Source organism: Muntiacus reevesi, chromosome 1 (assembly GCF_963930625.1).
Source record: "Muntiacus reevesi chromosome 1, mMunRee1.1, whole genome shotgun sequence".
Taxonomy (NCBI): Eukaryota; Metazoa; Chordata; class Mammalia; order Artiodactyla; family Cervidae; genus Muntiacus; species Muntiacus reevesi.
The window spans coordinates 95,456,374-95,475,025 of record NC_089249.1 but is presented as its reverse complement, the minus strand read 5'-3'; the positions used below and the strand labels follow the sequence as shown (position 1 = coordinate 95,475,025).

General features: G+C 39.4%; 1 protein-coding gene and 1 pseudogene across 2 annotated transcripts in view; both read left to right on the top strand.

Moving 5' to 3' along the window:
• Window positions 1-18,652, top strand: part of AHCYL1 (adenosylhomocysteinase like 1) — a 40,660-nt gene that overhangs the window by 5,973 nt on the left and 16,035 nt on the right. The gene's annotated exons all lie outside the window — the stretch shown is intronic.
• LOC136162992 (M-phase phosphoprotein 6 pseudogene) lies at window positions 11,343-12,079 on the top strand (annotated as a pseudogene).

Here is an 18,652-nt window from a genome sequence, read left to right as displayed (position 1 = left end):
ACAGGAAGCAGTTCCAAAGGCTCTTCTGAGTTGTAACCTTAGCTTTGTGTATACAGTCACCTTCAGATCCCGTCCCTGTGTACCCCAGCTCCCTCCAGACCCACTCAGATTCTGTTTCTCTCTCCTCTGTCAGCCTGCTCTTGATTGCGTGTAACCGGTTTTCTGTTGTAGAAGTGTGTGGCCTTTACCCCACAGCAGTTCTGGACCTAGGGTGGCTCACCCTTTGCCTTTGTTAACAGTCATATGGGTTTCATTTTTGTTCCTATCTCTGTTCAGTTTTTCTAAAACAATTCAGTCAAGTACCTTAATCTCAGAATGTATATAGTGATTAGTACTGCTTAGCAATGTACAGTGGGGTTAATCATTTACTGCCCAAACAGGACACACAGTAAAAAAGTGTAATGAACTGCTGGTAAAAGATAGTATTTGTGATGTTGAGTAGAGACTGAGAAAGGACTTTTGACAACCTGAGATCTAGGACTGCAAAGCTTGTGTCTGCCCTCTTGTCTTGAAAGCCCCAATGCCTCAGCTAATGTGCCTCTGTACTTAATTTCTCCGGCTTAATGGACTTGAAGTGTTCTCCTTTACCAGCCCAAACCAGTTCAGTTCTTTTATAATGGGCACCCTGTTCTTAGTTGTGTGCTAGCAGGGAGGCTTAAACAGGAAGGGTTTGGGACTGCTCACTGTTCCATGCTGTTAATCTTGGACCTGCCACAAGTTTAGTTCTTTACAATCTGAAGAACTGCCCAGCTCGAACACGCCCTGCTGCTTCCGTGTTTGTCCCTTCTTCCCTAACCTGTGTGTGTGCAGTGGCGTCAGTGGGACCCACTGTGCCTGTGTGCTCAGGTCCCAAGGAAGATGCTCACGTGCTGGTCTGCAGTGGGCACGGCTCTGAGCTAGATGGTGAGCTGGTGAGCAGCTGAATGAAGGGCTGAAGGCCTGGGGCAGATGAGTGTAACCATGTTTCTTTCATTTTGGCCTCCCTAATGAAGCTGTTCATATCTCTGAGCTTTGAGCAGTGTTAGGATTTTGGAAGCCCTGTTTTTAATAAATGGCTCCAACTCTTCTAGTACTTTTTAATTGTATTAAGGTGAACCTTTGGAGTATAGATTTCCATGGGTGTAATGGAAATCACTGTGTCCCTTTACCCCAGGACTGGCTTGACTGCAAGTCAAAGTTTTGGGGCTATGACCTGTTCCTATTACGGTTTGAAGATCCTGAAGTCAGAAAAGAGACCTGTCAGGAAAGTTAAGAGGACTGATTCTTCTCTACCTTCTTTGACCACCCTGCACTGTTTCCTTACTCAGAGGCTTTAAGGGAAACCTTTTGGGGCTCTCATGACGGTTAGCTTTATTTTGGGCATGTAGAAAAGAGCTATTTGCTTTGAATTCTCAAAATGCAGCATCCTGTCTCTAACTTCAAAAGAGAGGTCAATTAGTAGACAAATTTGTGTGAAAGCTAGATAAATAGGTTTTTCTTTTGCCAGTTTGAGGGAATGCTCAAACCAGTGAAGTAGTCACTGGATTAGAGACTCTAGAACAGTGATTCCTATCTTTTGAGTCATGGATCCCTTTAAAAATCTTATAAAAATCACTGTTCTTTCCTCAGCAAAATTCTAGAGCACAAAAACTTACTTATGCTTTCAGAGAATTTATGGGACTCCCTGAAACTCAACTCTGGATCCTGGCTTTAAAAACCTTGATTTACAAGGACAGGGCTCTAAGCCATGGTATCTTTCTCCCTTACAGATTCAGAAACAGCTGAGATTAAATTTCCAGGCTTGCAGTTTGTCCTTGGAACAAAGCTGAGGTTGTTGTGTTCTTTTCACCTCCCTCTTTGGGATGCTCCTCAGCTTTCTAAGAGACTCATTATCAATGCCTTGAGGGTTCAACTCAGGAACTTGTGTGCACTGAAACCAGCATTTCAGTAACTTGGGGGGGGGGGGGGTTGTACCTTCTCAGCCCCATTGCCCTCAAATGAACTTTTGATACCCCAAGAGCTCTAGAGTTCATTCCATAGGAGTATTTAGAATAGGGGGCTCACATCTTTAGGCTGAGTATCAAAACTCAATAAAATTATTTGCTTCACTGTGTCTCAGAAGTAGGTTTGATTTCAGTGTAGTACTTTTCAGACTGTTTTCAGTACTGACTTGATATCTGAATTTTACTTTTCATTCAATTTCTCTAGACCAACTCTATTAAGGACAAGGACCATACATATGTATAGTATGAAGGGCTTGGCACCCTACCATGTCAATAATTGTTTACTGAGTAAAATACTGTGAGAGGATTATCCCTAAGGGAAAGTGGGTTGGACTCTCTTGGTGACTCTGTCTTACTTTCCCCTTCAGCTGGCCACTGTTGTTTTTCTTGAACCCCTCCAATGTGAACGCTAACGGAGCACCAAGAACTGCAACTGAGAAACTGATGGGCGTTTTCAGCAGCTTAGAATTGCCAGAAATAGGTCAGAGGATCTTTGGAGCTAAGATGGTGAGAACCTCAAGACAGTAGGCTAGAAGCTTAGAGGTGTCCTTAGACATAATGGGAAAGGTAATTTGAATTTCCCACCAAGTTTTGAACACTTAGCATTATTAGAGACACTGCCCACAGAATACCAGCTGAAACTGGTATTCTGGTTTACTCTTGATTTTAGCTTACTCTTAGGGTGCTTGAGATTTGGGGGCCAGTGATGACCTGAGCAGTTTCATTTTGGAATCTGTGTTGGAATCCTAAAAGCAATAAACAACAGCTCTGCCTGGCAGTGCTGAGCAAACTTGTGATTCTTCTCATTCTGCAATCCCGACTGCCCCTTCTGCACCAGAGGCTGAGCTCTGTGCTCAAAAGCTATATGTGCCCTTGTTTTTGAAACACACCTTCTTCAGAGTCACAGTCTTCAGGGAGCTGGGCCAGTGCTTGCCGTAATCAAGAACTTAGACTCTGGTTGGCACTGAAAATTCTGTGTAGGTTGTTTTTCTATAGTAGGTAACCCAGGCAGGATTCAGGGGAATGGAAGACCTCCAGAATTTTTCAGCTTTGAAAGTAGAAATCTGCTTTATAAAGGTGGCAAATGTTCAGTTGTTCCAGTAACTAATTCAGTTTCCTGTGGGTGGCCAGGTGGTATCCAGCCTCCAATAGTTGTTTCTAGTGTCCAGAGCACCAGACTTCTTTGCAAGCAAGACATGAAGATTCCCATTGTTCAGCTCTTATGGAGAATAGCCCAGCTGGCTTGTCATACTGAACTAGATGAATTGTGAATGTTAATTATACTGATCAATACAGTGACCTTGGTAACAGGCTTGTAGCTGCTGTAGAATCTGTTTACTTCGGGTTTGTAACAGAAAAGAGACCAAGCTGGTTGGGAACATGGTGTTCTAAGTGCAAGTCCAAGCAAGATGCATACTGGACAGACTGACCCTATCACACCCCTTCCCCGGAATTTCCCGGAGGGAAGCATTACTCTGGTGATGGTTTCTGTTCTTTTTTGCCAGTTGAGAATGATCAAGGTTGACAGAGGCTTGGTATTTGGTGGGGTAAAGGGTGTTCACAAATCATGAAGGTTAAAGAGAATACCCATGTTGAGGGGCACCTCCTCTCTACCTTGTTTGTAATTACGAGTGGAGAGTTGATGGGATTAATTTCAACCTTTGCATTCAGGAGAAGGAACCTCTCCTATTTGGCAAGTAGAGGGTTCAGAATTCTGCACATTCTTTTCCGACTCCACAGGGAAGGGATTAGCTGAGCACTGGGCATGTTTGGAATGAGAATACCTTGCCAATTTTTACTGAATTTGGACAAACCCATTGTAAAAATACAGTCTCTCTTCCTTAGACAGGCTCTTTGTCATGTTCTACTAAACCTCTGTGGATCCGTCTAATGGATTGTCCACAACTGACAGATGGAGTTGGTATTAAAAGCAGATTTTCTATTTCCTTGGCCTTATTTATTTCTGAAGAATACTGTCTAACTCATTTGTTCCCTGTGTTCCTTGAGTCACTTTATCAAGAGCCTGGTAAACTCCATGTGCCTGTGTTTGCTTTTTCAGATCCTGCTTAGATTGTCTCAGATCAGTCCTTCTTATGCGGTAGGAAGGGATAAAAGGTACAGTCACCTAGGCAGGTTTTTTTTTCCCCAAAATATTCATTACCTATTCATTACCGGGGCCTTAGCCTAAACCTACTTAATCAGAATGGGGAGGGGTGTGAAAGTAAGGGGCAAGTGGAGAATGGGATGAGATGTGAATTTCGGTACAGCTTCCTTAGTTAAACTTGAGAGATCCCGGACTTAGAACACTCTTTTAGATTATCTAGCAAGGCTAGTCAAAATTTTGAAATCTGATATTTGGATGGTAATGCAGCTACCACCTGTCTTGGATGACTTTGGCCTTGAGGGAAATCTTGTGCCCCATGTGAGAGGTCCTGAAAACAGCCTCTACTTGCTCTCCTTTTCCAAGGTGTACAGGGTAAGCCATAACCAGAAATCATGCCACCCTGTCAGCTTAAGGTGGAGGACCTCCGGTGTCCCGAGACCTGTGCCGGCCACTTAGGGTACATCGGTGAACAAGACAAGCATCCCTGTCTGTACTGTGACATTTACATTCTTAGGTTGTTACTTGGGTCATGTGAGTCTGGTGTAGTAGTCCTAACAATTTGGAGTTTAGGGCCCTATCAGAGCTATGCTTATCTTCCAGAAAAATTACATATGTGTAACAGTTTGCATATAAGGGGGAGTGGGCAGCCTGAAGCCCATCCATGGACCCCAGGCTGAAAACCTAGAAAACTTGCCTGGAATTGAGAATGTCGTGATTGGGATAAAGCAAGGCCGGGAGTTTGGGTGTTTGGACATTGTTTTCTCCTAACAAGACTGGGTTGTGGCTTCTTCATCCATATAGCCAAGGTAGTTTGCCAAGAACTCAAGAGTACCTCTAGAAAAAGTATAAGGAATGGCTAGAACTCCACGAAACCAATAGCGTTTCTTTAGTCTGTGTTGTCTTTGAAATGCAGAAAATGATTTTGACTCTCCATCTGCATTGCCACCTCTAGCTTCTGGTTGGCTGAGCTTCTTGGACTCAATAGAATAAAAGTCAGGTCAGAATATAAGATTTCCTTAACATGGTTATTTATATTGTGAATTCCTGGACTGAGGGTGATAGTAAAATTATACGAGATGACATTTTCGTGAAATTCTGGCTTCAAAACGTAGAAAAATCACAGGAGTTGATTGAGGGGCTGAGGCAATAGCCAAAGAGTAAAGATTGGAGAAAGATGGTAGAAGAAAAAGGAGGGCACAGCTCAGAAAGACAGTTAACTAAGCTGGTAAGCCAGGTAGCCAGGAGAGCAGCTTCCTCCTTAAGCCAAAGTGAATGGACTTAAGACCCAGACAAAAGATTATTCCTTTTTAGCCCTCAAGGGGCCTGTCACTATTGCTTTTTTATTAAATAGAACTCAGGATAAAAGGGGGAGGGCAGATAAGGTTTGGCTTTATTGGTACAAATATTAACATGTCTACCCCTAGAAAAGTTGTTGTGTGACTTGCATGAATGGCCAAACGATTGCCCAGTGTTATTACAATGTGTAACATGCTACAGAAATGTGAATGAGATTTCATTTGGGCGTTAGGAGAAAGAATTACATAAAAAGGACACAGCCCGATTCAGAGATTGGAGCACGGTGCGCTGCAGAACCCTGTGCCAACTCTGCCTTTGCCGCCCTGAACTCTGAACCACAGGCCAAGACCTCTTTCAGGTGGTCTTCACAGGGATATTCTTGTTTCTAAGGGAAGCTTTCCAGATCCACATTGAGGGATTGCTGAATAAGTGCTGTATTCAAGGCCCTTCAGGCCAAACTTCTGTAAATTCAGAGAACAGAGATCACAGTCCTTCCCAGAGGAGCCAGGAGACTCTAGATGATTCCAGCTGTAACTGCTCTAGCATATGGAAAAACAGTTCTGCTGTGAAACCTTACAACCTGCTATTTAACATAAAAGACATCTCATTGTTTGCTTAATGATGCATTGAAGCCAAAGCTACCTAATCTAGTGGAATATAATCATACCACCAGTTATCTTTGTTTTCTATTTTTAAAGAAGCCCGTTAAAATGATCAAAGGAATTTCAGACTTCACTTCCTGCATCTGTTTAGATTTGTTTTGAGGTTCTATTCAGTTTACAAAGCTTTATAGTTAAAACCTGCTCTTCAGTTTTTGGAAAATTTCTATTCTTAAAAACCATATAGCCAAGATTTTTTTACTTATTCATTAAATGAGTACTTTAAATAATGTCTACCATGGATAGGAAACCAAGATCCAGTAATCACATATCATGTCATGTAAGTCCAGAATACGTCAATAAAATTAATAACCTTACAGGAACTTTTTGTTACTTGTAGAGTTAGAGAAGTGGTACCAGAAAATGGGAAAGCATCAATGACAAAATGTATTTTTATTTAAAATTTTTACTGGGAGGTCCCCAAACTTATTATAGCTCCTTTTGAATTGGGAAAATGCAACCTCACTTGGTCTTTCAGACATGTACAAAGTACAAGGTGAGTTGAGGTGGGTGGTGTTTGAGTGGCATGCCACCATTGAGAAAAGAACCTAGTAGAATGTTCTTAATTTTATGACACATTCTCTAACTACACTAAGTGTTGGTCTGTGAAAGAAAAGTCCTCCCATCACTATTCTACACAGGATAAATACTAACACTGATAAAATCCAAATTTAAAGTATATTCTTTTGCATGTTTCAAAGCATGGTCATATCTTATGAAAATAGCCAGCGGTTTCCAAAATGACACCCCCAAAATTATTATTCAGTTTTAACCATACCAAATTGAAAATCTCTTTGTATGTATAAATAAATACAGGTGGAGTTTTAAAATTGCTTTTGATTCTGATGGTAAGCTCTGGGGTCATTTCTTTCATCCTAGTAAAGTATCAGGATTGGGTTCCCTATACATTCTCCTCCTCCCCATTCCATCCCCAAAAGACAGTTGAAGTATATATTGGAGTGGAGCTTTTTGCTTCCTCAATGTTTGGGCTTAATTTGTCTCCTCACCCTTTCCAAGTCTAAGGTATCTCTCAATGGCAATTCATAGGCAACTTTTAAAATATTTTCTTTGCATTGTTTCACTTCTCCAAAATCAGTCTGGATTTTGGAACTGGAAATTCTTTTCCCACCCCAAAGCTTACCGTGTTCATCTGGTGTTGTAAGTTCCGAAAGCAGCAGTGCAGTAGTGGGGTGTTCTGTAAACCGACCCTCTGAAGATAAAGGGAAGGCTGCTGCTTCCCCTAGACTGTTCCAAAAGAAAGATAATAGTACCATTTTTGGAGGGTTGGTTTTTTTTTTTTTTTTTTTTGGTGGGTTTTTTGGTTTGTTTGTTGCTTTTTACTCTTTGAGTTTTTGTTCTTGTTTTAATCTTAATGTTGATAGCAAATTGCCTTGACCAAGATGCTTAACCACCCCCCTGTTCTGTCATCTGTAAAGTGTAGATCCAACAGTCAAAAGATTCCAAAATGTTTCAAAAATACAAATCCTCTATAAGAAAAATCTTAAGTCACATGCCACTAATTTTGAAGCAGGTGCTTAAACTAGAAAGGCATAGAAATCTTGGCATTCAGGACCTTGGTTTTCGCTATACTATTAAATGTGAATTTCAAACTTCTAATCAGCTTTAAGTAAAAGGTCTAATTGAGTGCTCTGGTGGTTTTACTTGTTCTTTGTATGTCAAGATTTAAACAAAAATGGTGTGAAAAGACATGTAGATTAATGTTATTTTAGCAGTGTTACTGGTAAAATTTGCTGAATAACTTTTCCTATGCAAAAGTTGATTTTGACTTTTCATTTACTATACAGCCCAAAGTAAGAGACCTTTATCCTTGTGCATCTGTCCGCTTTACTCATTAGAAAATGGCTAGTCAGGAAGTCATAAGTCAGGAAAACCCAGACTTTTGTCTTCTGGTCTAGGAGGCAGAGAGTGGAGGGGGATTGTACTGTATTCATTCTGGAGCTCAGGTTTCAGTAGCTCCAGAGAAGTTGCAGCCGACAGTTTCTTTCGGCCAGCTTGTTTCTTACAGGCTATCTAAGGTTATGATTTTAAGCTGAGATTTTTAACTAAAATTGAACATAAACACCTCAAGTTAGAAAGTCAAGAAGGACGGCAAATACTGCCTCTCTACAATTAAAAATACAATTATATTTTTAATGTGACATTATCTTTGATAGATTCTTGTACATATATTAATGTTTCTACTCTCACTCTAGAAGCTTAATATTATGTATTTTAAAGAGCTGGGAAACTGAAGCTTGTGCTGCTTATCTTTAAAGTGGTTTCACCTTGTCCATTGAACTTGAAAATATCCAGTCCAACTACTGAATGGATTCTGAAAGGTCCCATTGACCCACTCATCTTTAGAAACAATACCTGTTACTACATAGTTAGTATTTAATGTTAGATCTTTAAAGTCAGGTTATGTTATTTAATATTGAGTTTTGATGGTTTTTTCCTCCCTTGATGGGAAGCAGTAGATGGTGACTTAAAAAAAGTCTCATTAACCTTTGTTGAGTGTTAGTCTAGGGTTCTGGAAACTGATCCTTTTTAGACTCAGCTGCCACTTATTGGGAATTACTTGTATTTCTTCTGCCATATCGCAGATGGGATTCACTCACTCAGATGAATATGTGAAGAGGATTTGTTTAAGTTTCTAAGATGCCATTGACTTTCAACTTTATTTACGCTAGCCTTCCAAATCAAGGAAGGAAGAATTAATCTTGTTCCAACTTGATAGGCTAAGAAATTACACAGATGACATTTATTCAATCTATGTGGCTTTCCTTCCAAAATGCCACAGACTCTGTCTTCCTCCTAGAGCTGTCCACTGATTACTTGCTTTCGGTGTTAACTTTTTTTTCTCATAGCGATTTGTTTGAAGAATACAGATTTGCCTAATTTGTAAGCAGTTGACAAGTTTTCATCTTAAAGAACATTCCAGCATACTTGGCAGTAAGGTTTGCCAGTTTAACATCTTGTACGAGCGTGTGCGTGCTCAGTTGTGTCCAACTCTGTGCAACCCTGTGGACTGTAGCCCACCAGGCTTCTCTGTCCCTGGGATTTTTCCCAACAAGAATACTTGCGTGGGTTGCCATTTCCTCCTCCAAGGATCTTCTCAACCCACGAGATTAAACCCCCAACTCCTGCATTGCAAGCAGATTCTTTACCGCTTGAGCCATCAGGGAAGCCCCTAACATCTTGTGAGCTTCCCTTAAGATCAATATTGGCACCAAAGAGCAAATTAAGGCTGATGACTTTTGATTACAACATATAAGGTTTGTAACCTTATATATATATATACACACACACCCCCACACCCACCCCTTATATAAACCAGACTTGGTCTTCCCCAGCATTCAAGAATTGTTGATTCTTTAAAAAAAAAAAAAGAATTGTTGATTCTTATACTCTATGAACCAATACAAATGATTTCCAAGTGAAAAAAAAAAGTGCAGAATATTTTAGCATGCTACCTTTTTAGAAAATGTAGAAAAAAGAGAAGGAAAATAAGAATATAAATTCATATTTGCTTTCCTCACCTCAAAAATGAACGTAACAAGTATAAACCAGAAACTAATAGAGGAGAGTGGAACAGAGTTGGAATAGGAATGGAAATGAGACTTCCCTGAGTATATCTTTTAAATTTGAGATGTATTTTATATGTCAAAAATAAAATTAGAGATGACAAAGGAAACCTTAAAGTTGTGTTTAAACAAACAGGTGAACCTGACTGCATACCTGGAAGATTACACAGTCACCTAGAAAAAAAATACTCTGCTTATGCAGTACTCTTTGTGAAATATATTCCTTTTTTGTATGAAATATATCCTAAGGACAAGAAGAACTTCAATGAAATATTGACACTTCACTGCAAAGATTATTGTTAATAATAATATTAGTCTTGTAATTTTGAAATTATTTTATATGCATTATAGGCTAAAGCAAATAAGTAAATATTTTATTGCTATTCAAAGTCAGGATTGTCACCGAAGAGAAAAGATATAAAAAGGAAAATTAGAAGTTTAAAAAATGTGTTAAATTTGAAATAGAAGTATCGATGTGAATTCATGAGTAAAACCAAAAGATTAATTTCTGTCTCTACTGCAAGAACCTAGAAACACTGACACCTCTCATAGCAATGGGGAGACATTGTATCCAGATTTTAGTTTCTAAATACCTTTTCCCTCTGAAAGAAGTGAGGGCTCCTTGGAGAAATGACTGATTCTAGACTGGAAGCAAAGAAAGAACAAAATGAGCCTGATATATCTTCTTTTGTCAGAAAGAGAGGAGTCATTTAAAGGCGATCATGTCAGAAGAAAAGTCAGCTTAAAGGAAGTTCCCGCTGGCCCAGTTTGGGACAACTGGAGCATTCAGTGCACTCATGCAATTGAGTGTAACATAGATAAATAAAAATATGGATGACAAGTTAAAAATAAAAGAAGAATAACTTTTCTTTGCAAAAGAATGCCAGCTAATATATGTGGAAGGAATGACAGAAATCATGGTTCTGTAACCCCCTCCTCCCCAATATAACTGACTCAGGCAAGGATTATGAACAGATGGTAAAGTCACTAGGGAACAGGACATTCACAGGCTGACAAGGATCACCGCACAAATTAACCTTTGCTTGCAAAGGAGAAAATTTTCTTTTCAAAGACTGATGTTAATCACTTTAACCAAGGGTTCAAGTTAGTGTCCCTGAGAGTGGAACAACCTGACTTTAGGTGCCTCCTGATGTGCAAAGTAAAATGTATAACATCAACTATTTCTTGCCAAATTTAATCTCTCTCTAATCCAGCTTCAAAGCTTTACTTTCAGTTCACAGGAGGGAAGCAATCTGAGAAATTCAAATTATGGGAGATTCTATAATGCAACTGACCTGGACTGGAGGAAAATTTTGGGGGGGGGGGGTCAGGGGGAGGGCAGGGATAGAACTTGTTTAGATTAGCAGAGACAAAAGAACCTAACAACCAAATGCATTTTGTGAACCTTGATTCCATCCTGGGATGGTAGAGTTGAGTTTACAACTATGAAAGATATACTTGAGAAAAATTAATTTTAATACAGATTGAATATTTGATGATATGGAACTGTTAATGTTCTTAAGTATTATAATGTTATAGTGGTTCTTCAGGAGAATAGCTTTGCTAGAAAGTATGCATGTGTGCATATAGAGAAAGAAATCTAATATGGAAAAGGAAAAGTTTCGGTCTAGACAGAGGGTATACAAATGTCCTTTATATTAAATTTTTTATGTTGAAAATGATCATAATAAAGATAGACAAGCATGTGCGGTGGGTCCAGTTGCAGACCGCGGCGCCCAGTGGGAGTCAGTATGGCGGCCGAGCGCAAAACTAAGCTGTCCAAGAACTTGCTGCGCATGAAGTTCATGCAAAGGGGACTGGACTCGGAAACCAAGAAACAACTAGAAGAGGAAGAAAAGAAAATCATTAGTGAAGAGCACTGGTACTTGGATTTGCCTGAGCTGAAAGAGAAAGAGAGTTTCATTATAGAAGAGCAGAGTTTCTTGTTGTGTGAAGATCTCTATGGAAGAATGTCATTCAGAGGATTTAATCCTGAGGTTGAGAAATTAATGTTTCAGATGAACGCTAAGAACAAAGCAGAAGTTGAAGAGCAAGCAGTGGACCTCGATGTGTCAGATGAAGAAATGGCTAGAAGATATGAGACCTTGGTGGGGACAATTGGGAAAAAGTTTGCCAAGAAAAGAGACTGTGCCATTTACGAAGAAGATGAAAATGGAGAAATAAAACCAATTAAAGCAAAGAAGATGTTCTTAAAGCCCCACGATTAAAGTGGAGGCCTTAAGATATGGCTCAGGGATGAAAGCATATTTTGGATCTCACTCTGTCAGCTCCTTTATCGTTATTAGGGCCATAATGTTTATTTGTAAAGAAATGTATACTTTTGGAAACATGCTGGTTTTGGAACAGATGTGTGATGGATGTTATACATCCTTTGCTTAGTGGTGTTCATTAAGAGTGGACTTTTAACCCTAGGTCTTCAAATATACATAGGTATGTGGTAGCTTCCTAAAGATTATTTTATCTCAGGTTTTTTTTCTAATATAACTCTCCAGTCACTAACCTTAAATTGAACTCATGAAAACTAATACCAGTGTTTAAATTGCCCTTATGTTTATAAACATGTCAAGTCAGTTCTACATATATTTTGGAATCATGTCATGAGAATTTATTATATGTTAATTCATCAAGAACAAACTTGCCTGTTATGGCTAAGAATTTTCATGCTACAAAGTCAATGTCAATGTGTGGAATTATGTTTGTTGTTGTTTAAGCCTTTAATTAATTTTTAGACATTGTTCTATAATAAATACCTGTTTTCATATTTAAAAAAAATAAAGATAGACAAATAAAATGCAAGAGTGATGATGGGGGGTTGCAGTGGTTGGGGTGGGGAGGAGTTTTAGTGTATGTCTAAAGATATGGGTGTATTTCAAGAACCTAAGATTTCTTCAGTCACCTATTACCCACCCTCCAAAAAAGTTAACCTGGAGTTAATGATAATTCAGTGTCAGGAGAAAAAGAGTGACAGGCATGTTTTCATACAATATTGCTGTTGATTGAAGACAAGAAACTAGGGACTGGCCAGACAGATAGCTAAATAGCGCTTTGAAACATAGTCTGGATATATGTTATGTTCTGTTGTAATTTGTGGTTTTCAGAAGATTAGGAAGCCTTTCCTCCTACTTGTTGCCATTTTTTAAACCTATTAATTTTACCTCTAGTTGGCAGTCAGAGGCCTAGATCACTCATTTTCACTGGTGCACTTTTGGAGATAATATCAGTAGAAAGCGTATGAAATGCACAGTCTGGTATGAAGAGAGGGAGAGTAGCTTATAGGGTAAAACCACTTTTTGGCAGAGTTTTTCAAGCTCTGTGTCCCTTCCTTACATTTGGAAAAGGAAATGGCAACTCACTCTAGTATTCTTGCCTGGAAAATTCCATGGACAGAGGAGCCTGGCAGGCTGCAGTCCATAGGGTTGCAGAAAGTCAGACATGACTGGGCGACATTCACTTCACTTACCATTTAAGTGACTCAACAGCATGGGCCTTGCTTGGTGTTGCCTCACCTCTTGCTTCCAGCAACATTCAAGAGGAATCAGGTTGAGTTCCATCTTGAAAGGAGTGTTTCTTCTGACTGTAGAATTGGCTTCTGGCTGTGTGTGTGTGTGTGTGTGTGTGAGAGTTCTATTACTGTTGACTGTAGAATTGGCTTCTGGCTGTGTGTGTGTGTGTGTGTGAGAGAGAGAGAGAGAGAGAGAGAGTTCTATTCTATTACTGTTGAGACAGTGTTTCTTCTGACTGTAGAATTGGCTTCTGGCTGTGTGTGTGTGTGTTACATCCTGTTACTGTTGAGACACAGAGCCAGGTGGAGTGGGGGAGGGAGATATGTGCTGTAAGTCAGCTTGCCTACCGCCCTCCCTCTAGAAACTCAGGGTCCATCTGGGGAAACTGAGAACTTAAGAAACTTGGGAAGGAGGAGAGTGAGCAGCCCAAACCTACCAAGTCTCAGAAGACTGGTTTCTGTGCCAGGGAATGGAAGAAATGACGAGGTGGCTCTGGATTTGACTATGTGGCCTGAGATCAATTCCCTTGAGATAATTGTTTTCTGATATACCTGCAGGCTACAAGTTGAGAAAAGGATGTCCTTCATCTTTGGGAAATTTCTTTTGCCATCATAATTACAAGTCTGAAAGATGTTCAGATTTATATAGTCCTTGTACCAAGAAGCTAGTGTTTATTGATAACTGTTTCTTTGGATTCATTTGAAATGGGAATCAGACTGATCAATGATAAGTATTAAGAACAGGTCTTGGACCTTTTTATCCTGATAGCCGTACTTTCTTCTTTTCCTCTGAGGGGGATAAAAAAAAGGCAGATGAGAGTAAAATCTGTAGAAGAAAGAATAAATTAGCCAGAAGATGTGTGGGAAAAAAAGATTAGAAAGATGTGGTAGGAATCCTGGAAGGTGTTCTAGCATACTGTTTAATAATTGCCTTTGTTAAAATTTCTAGCTTCTGATAGTCACTTTTTTGCTCAGTTGCCAAGGGTTAGCTAAGAGATGCGCTGACCATGATTTCTAAACAGAAGAGATTGCACGATACATGCTGGGGACAGGGGGACATTATGTAAATTTGAGAATATCTCAGAAAACCAGCAGTGTACCGGGAAAGGTGTATTGGCCCTTCAGATAATCCTCAGCAGTAAGGAGGACCGATCCCTCTGTTCACGTCCAAGCTGTGCTTTCTTAATGATGTGTTTTCCTAATAATTGCTGTTTACCTTTGAGCCTAGTTCTTCACCCTTAGGAGGAAACCTTTCTGAGGAAATTAAAAACTATTGGATAGGCATGTGAAATTATATCTTAATAATAAGTTTTCTAGCCTAACCTCTGGTTTTTGGAGGCCTCAGTTAAACAATATCCAGATTAGGCTGTGAAGACTACAGTATCTAGAATGTTCCTAAAGAAGCAGTAAAATTCTATGACAAAGCCATTTGTCATATGGCTTTGGGTTGTTATACTGTGGATCAGAACACTTCTACAGATTGTAAGGGACCATATTTCCTTTCTTAGCTCTTTTCTATAATAGCACCGACAACTTAGTTGGTGCCTACTGGATGTGTTGACTAAATGAATGTAATACTCTGAGTATTACCCTGATAACTGTCCATTGGCTCTAGAGTCATAGTAGAATTCTCGTGGCTGTTAATTCTCTGATTTAGGAGCTAGAAAGCAAAATCGGGTGGTACCTGGGAAGGAAGTGTAACTAAGCTATTTAAATATCTGAGTAGATAGACCATGTGTTTGTGGAAGTAAACTTCTCAGCTTCTGATGGTAAAAAATATCAATTAGGATCAACTAAGGAATAGTAAACAACTGTTTTTCTTCTCTGGAGTTGTTTTCAATTGCCTGTGATTCCTTTTTCTTGCTAAGTTTTGTAGAGCAAATCTTAGCTCACTGTCACCAGACTTACCACGAGATGGTGGTATACCATACCCCAATTTGTTTCTTCAGTAGAACTTTTTTTTTTTTTTTTTTTTTTTTTTTTACCATTCTCAGTATCACATAGATAAGAATCATGTTTTTAAAAGTGCTCTAAGATAGTTAGCATGTAAAATTGGCCTGACATTTAATTGAGTTTTTAAGGCACAGCAAGTAGACTTCCATATTTGGGTGTACTGTTTGGAGAATGGGTCAGTCTGATATTTTAACCTTTCTCAGATGTGACTGATATTAGTTCAAGAATAGAGCACTGGTGGGAATTCTCTGGCGGTCCGTTGGTTAGGACTTGGTGCTTTCACTGCTGTGGATCCAGATTCAGTTCCTGGTCAGGAACCAGGATCCTACAAGCCATGTGGCATGGCCAAAAATAAACAAACAAACAAAAAGGAACACTGGTATGTTTGCTGTGTGTTTGCTGTTTATGGAGGTGAGTATCAAAACACAGATTAGTTCTTTAGCATAGGACTTTTTGGTTTTCAGATCCACTTTAGATTTCAACCTATCTTCTTTCCCCTCCCTTCCATCCCCATCCTACCTCGTATTTAGACCTGGCAATCTTTACAGATCTAGATTTGAAGAAATATGAAAGCATACCAGTTAAAACTTAATAATGGTTAGAAGAAATCATAATAAATAGGAAGTAATGCAAACATAACAACTTTGTAGTCATTGTCTGTATTTTGTTTTCACCTAAATGACTGAGTTTAGCTTAAATGGAGTGAGTCCAATCCAATTAGAAGGGTATTATTGAGATCTGGTTTCACTAGAGAGAAAACTTGTGATATCTGTAAATTGCTTCTGGCAGCACTGTCTTTATCTACAATGTGAAGGTGAATAACACTCCAGGTGGTCCTTCACCACAGAGAAGACAGCTTTTTGCTGTGAAGACAGCCAGTGGAGCTTGCAGGCCTGGTGGAATCTGGCAGAGAAGCTGCATTTCACAACAGCAGCTGTTGATACAGGTTCTCTTCTGCACGTTATTCAGGGTCGGAGAGAAGACAAGGTTATCGTGCATCTGTGTGTATCTGAATCGTCTTGCTTGTAAGCACTGAGATTGTCAAAATGCTGTAAGAATAGACAGTAACCCATTCATGTCACGGCCTGAGTTAACTTTACTCACTTCAAATATGGACCATATTCATTATCTGAGAGTTGAGGTGCTGCAGTGGTTAGTAAGCCACTTGCAACAGTCTCGTGTTTTTAGATGGGAAAGATTTTGCTAAGCTTTAGGCTACCGATGAGCTGTAATAATACAAGGTGAGATTATGACTGTTAGTTCTTAGGTTGCCAAAGAAATACATTTCTATCTTGACACAGAAGGCTCTCTCTCTGTTTTCTGTTTTAAAAACTGAAAAGGTTACTGCAGTTCCCTCCCCCACCCTTCTACCCCCAGGTAGGTGGTATCTGAAAATATATCCAGAACCTTTGGAAGTAAAAAGATGATGAGGGGAGGGAATTGTAACAGCTATTACAGACAGGAGAGTGGCTTCCAAACAGGCGCCCTTATCAGGAGCAGGGAAGCTGTTGGAGGAGCTGCCTCTGCACAGTGTTGAATGGTGTTGATAGTCTCTTGACTGTGTGTTTTTTCTGCCACCAAAATAACTGCGTATTGGGTTGAAAGTCATTACCTTGGTCCTGGATTAATCCCTTCAGTAAAACTAGCTTTGCTGACTGCAGAAGTCATGTGAACAGGCAGTGGGAAATCCTATCTAGAAGGCCACATGCTGACTAGTGGCCACTTCAGTAAGTGCGTTTGTTTGGGTTTGGAAAGGCAGTTGTGTTTTTGACATTTAAGCTATTTAAAGTTTTAGCATCTAAACTGAAAAAACTGTTTCTTCAGATGCTTAAAGGTGCTTGTTAATTAAGTTCAGGTGTAGTATATGTAGTTTTGCTTGAGTCTTTAGTATTTGTTTTTGAAATTTGATTGGTTTGATCTTACAGAAGAAATATGAAAGGCTCACTCATCCCACAGATAATTATTGAATGCTTTCTATGTGCAAGACCCTGGCTAGGTGCCAAGAATGTAGCTCTCTTTCCCTTCCACACCTTTAGGATCTGTCCTTATACTTGAAAAAAAAAAAAAAAGAGTTTGTGGACTCTGCCTCCTCTATTTTACAAAATAACCTAAAGAAAAACCACAAAATTGGATACCTATGACATCAGTATTATTGTTGATTCAGTTGCTCAGTCGTGTCCAACTCTTTGCAACTCCATGGACTGCAGCACACCAGTCTTCCCTGTTCTTCAACATCTCCCAGAGCTTACTCAAACTCATGTCTGTTGAGTTGGTAATACCATCCAACCATCTCGTCCTCTGTCGCCCCCTTCTCCTGCCTTCAATCTTTTCCAGCATCAAGGTCTTTTCCAATGAGTTGTTTCTCACATCAGGTGGCCAAAGTATTGGAGCTTCAGCTTCAGTCCTTTTAATGAATATTCGGGATTGGTTTCCTTTAGGATTGACTGATTTGATCTCCTAGCTCTCCAAAGGATTCTGAAGAGTCTTCTTCAACACCACAGTTCAAAAGCATCAGTTCTTCAGCACTCGGCCTTCTTTATGGCCCAGCTCTCACATCCATACATGGCCACTGGAAAAACCATAGTTTTGACTATACGGACCTTTGTTGGCAAAGTAACGTCAGCATGGTTTTTCCAGTAGCCATGTATGGATGTGAGAGTTTGACCATAAAGAAGGCTGAATGCCAAAGACAGTATTCTCTGCTTTGATTCTTGGTATAAAAACACAAATCTTGATTCTCTTGATTACTGCTTCCTTATTTTTTCCTCCTAAATCAGTAATCGCCTTGTTCATATTAGCTGCACATTTAAGCCTGACTCTTATACTGCCACCAGATGCTGTCCTAGCTGGAGGGTACATGTGACAGGAGGGGAACCTTTAGCAGAGGTAAATAATGGACAGTTTACTAATGCTGGCTTCAAAATGCCTATAACCAGGCTGCCAGCATTATGGAGAGAAGATTTTCATCTGTAATAGGTTACATTTCCAGTAATAGGTTACATTTCCAGTTGTTTGCTGAAAGCTTAGATTAATGAATTCTCTGTGGGAACCTTTTCAGATTTAGTCAGATTGTAAGCAGAAGCTTGATTCAAGTTCTCAAACTTAAATTGTTTCTCAATTCAGAATCTCAGGTTCTGTTTTTCAGCTGAGGTTGAGGTTTATTTTACATTTCAAAGAAAGGGTTTATCAGTTTAAACAGGAATTCAGGAAGGTCTAAACCACTTCATAGAGTGTTTTCCTACACTTTAGAGACACTCATGAATTTATCTATAAATAATTTTAATTGTAAGCTGTTTGCCATTTATTAAAGCCAGTCTTCCAAGTATCCTTTCAACAGTTATCTTGTTCTGCTTTATTTCATTAAAGAAGGTTTTAAACACAGAGTTTACCAAGTTATTATTTTCTCCTTCCTTCAAATTAGTTGGAATTTATTATGGTGAGTGTTTTTAAATTTTTATTAGGATATTCTAGTATTTTACTGGATATAGCAGGTTCTGGTGTTATTCCATTGCCTTTGTAAAGGATAGGTATATGACTGGACTCTGGCTATT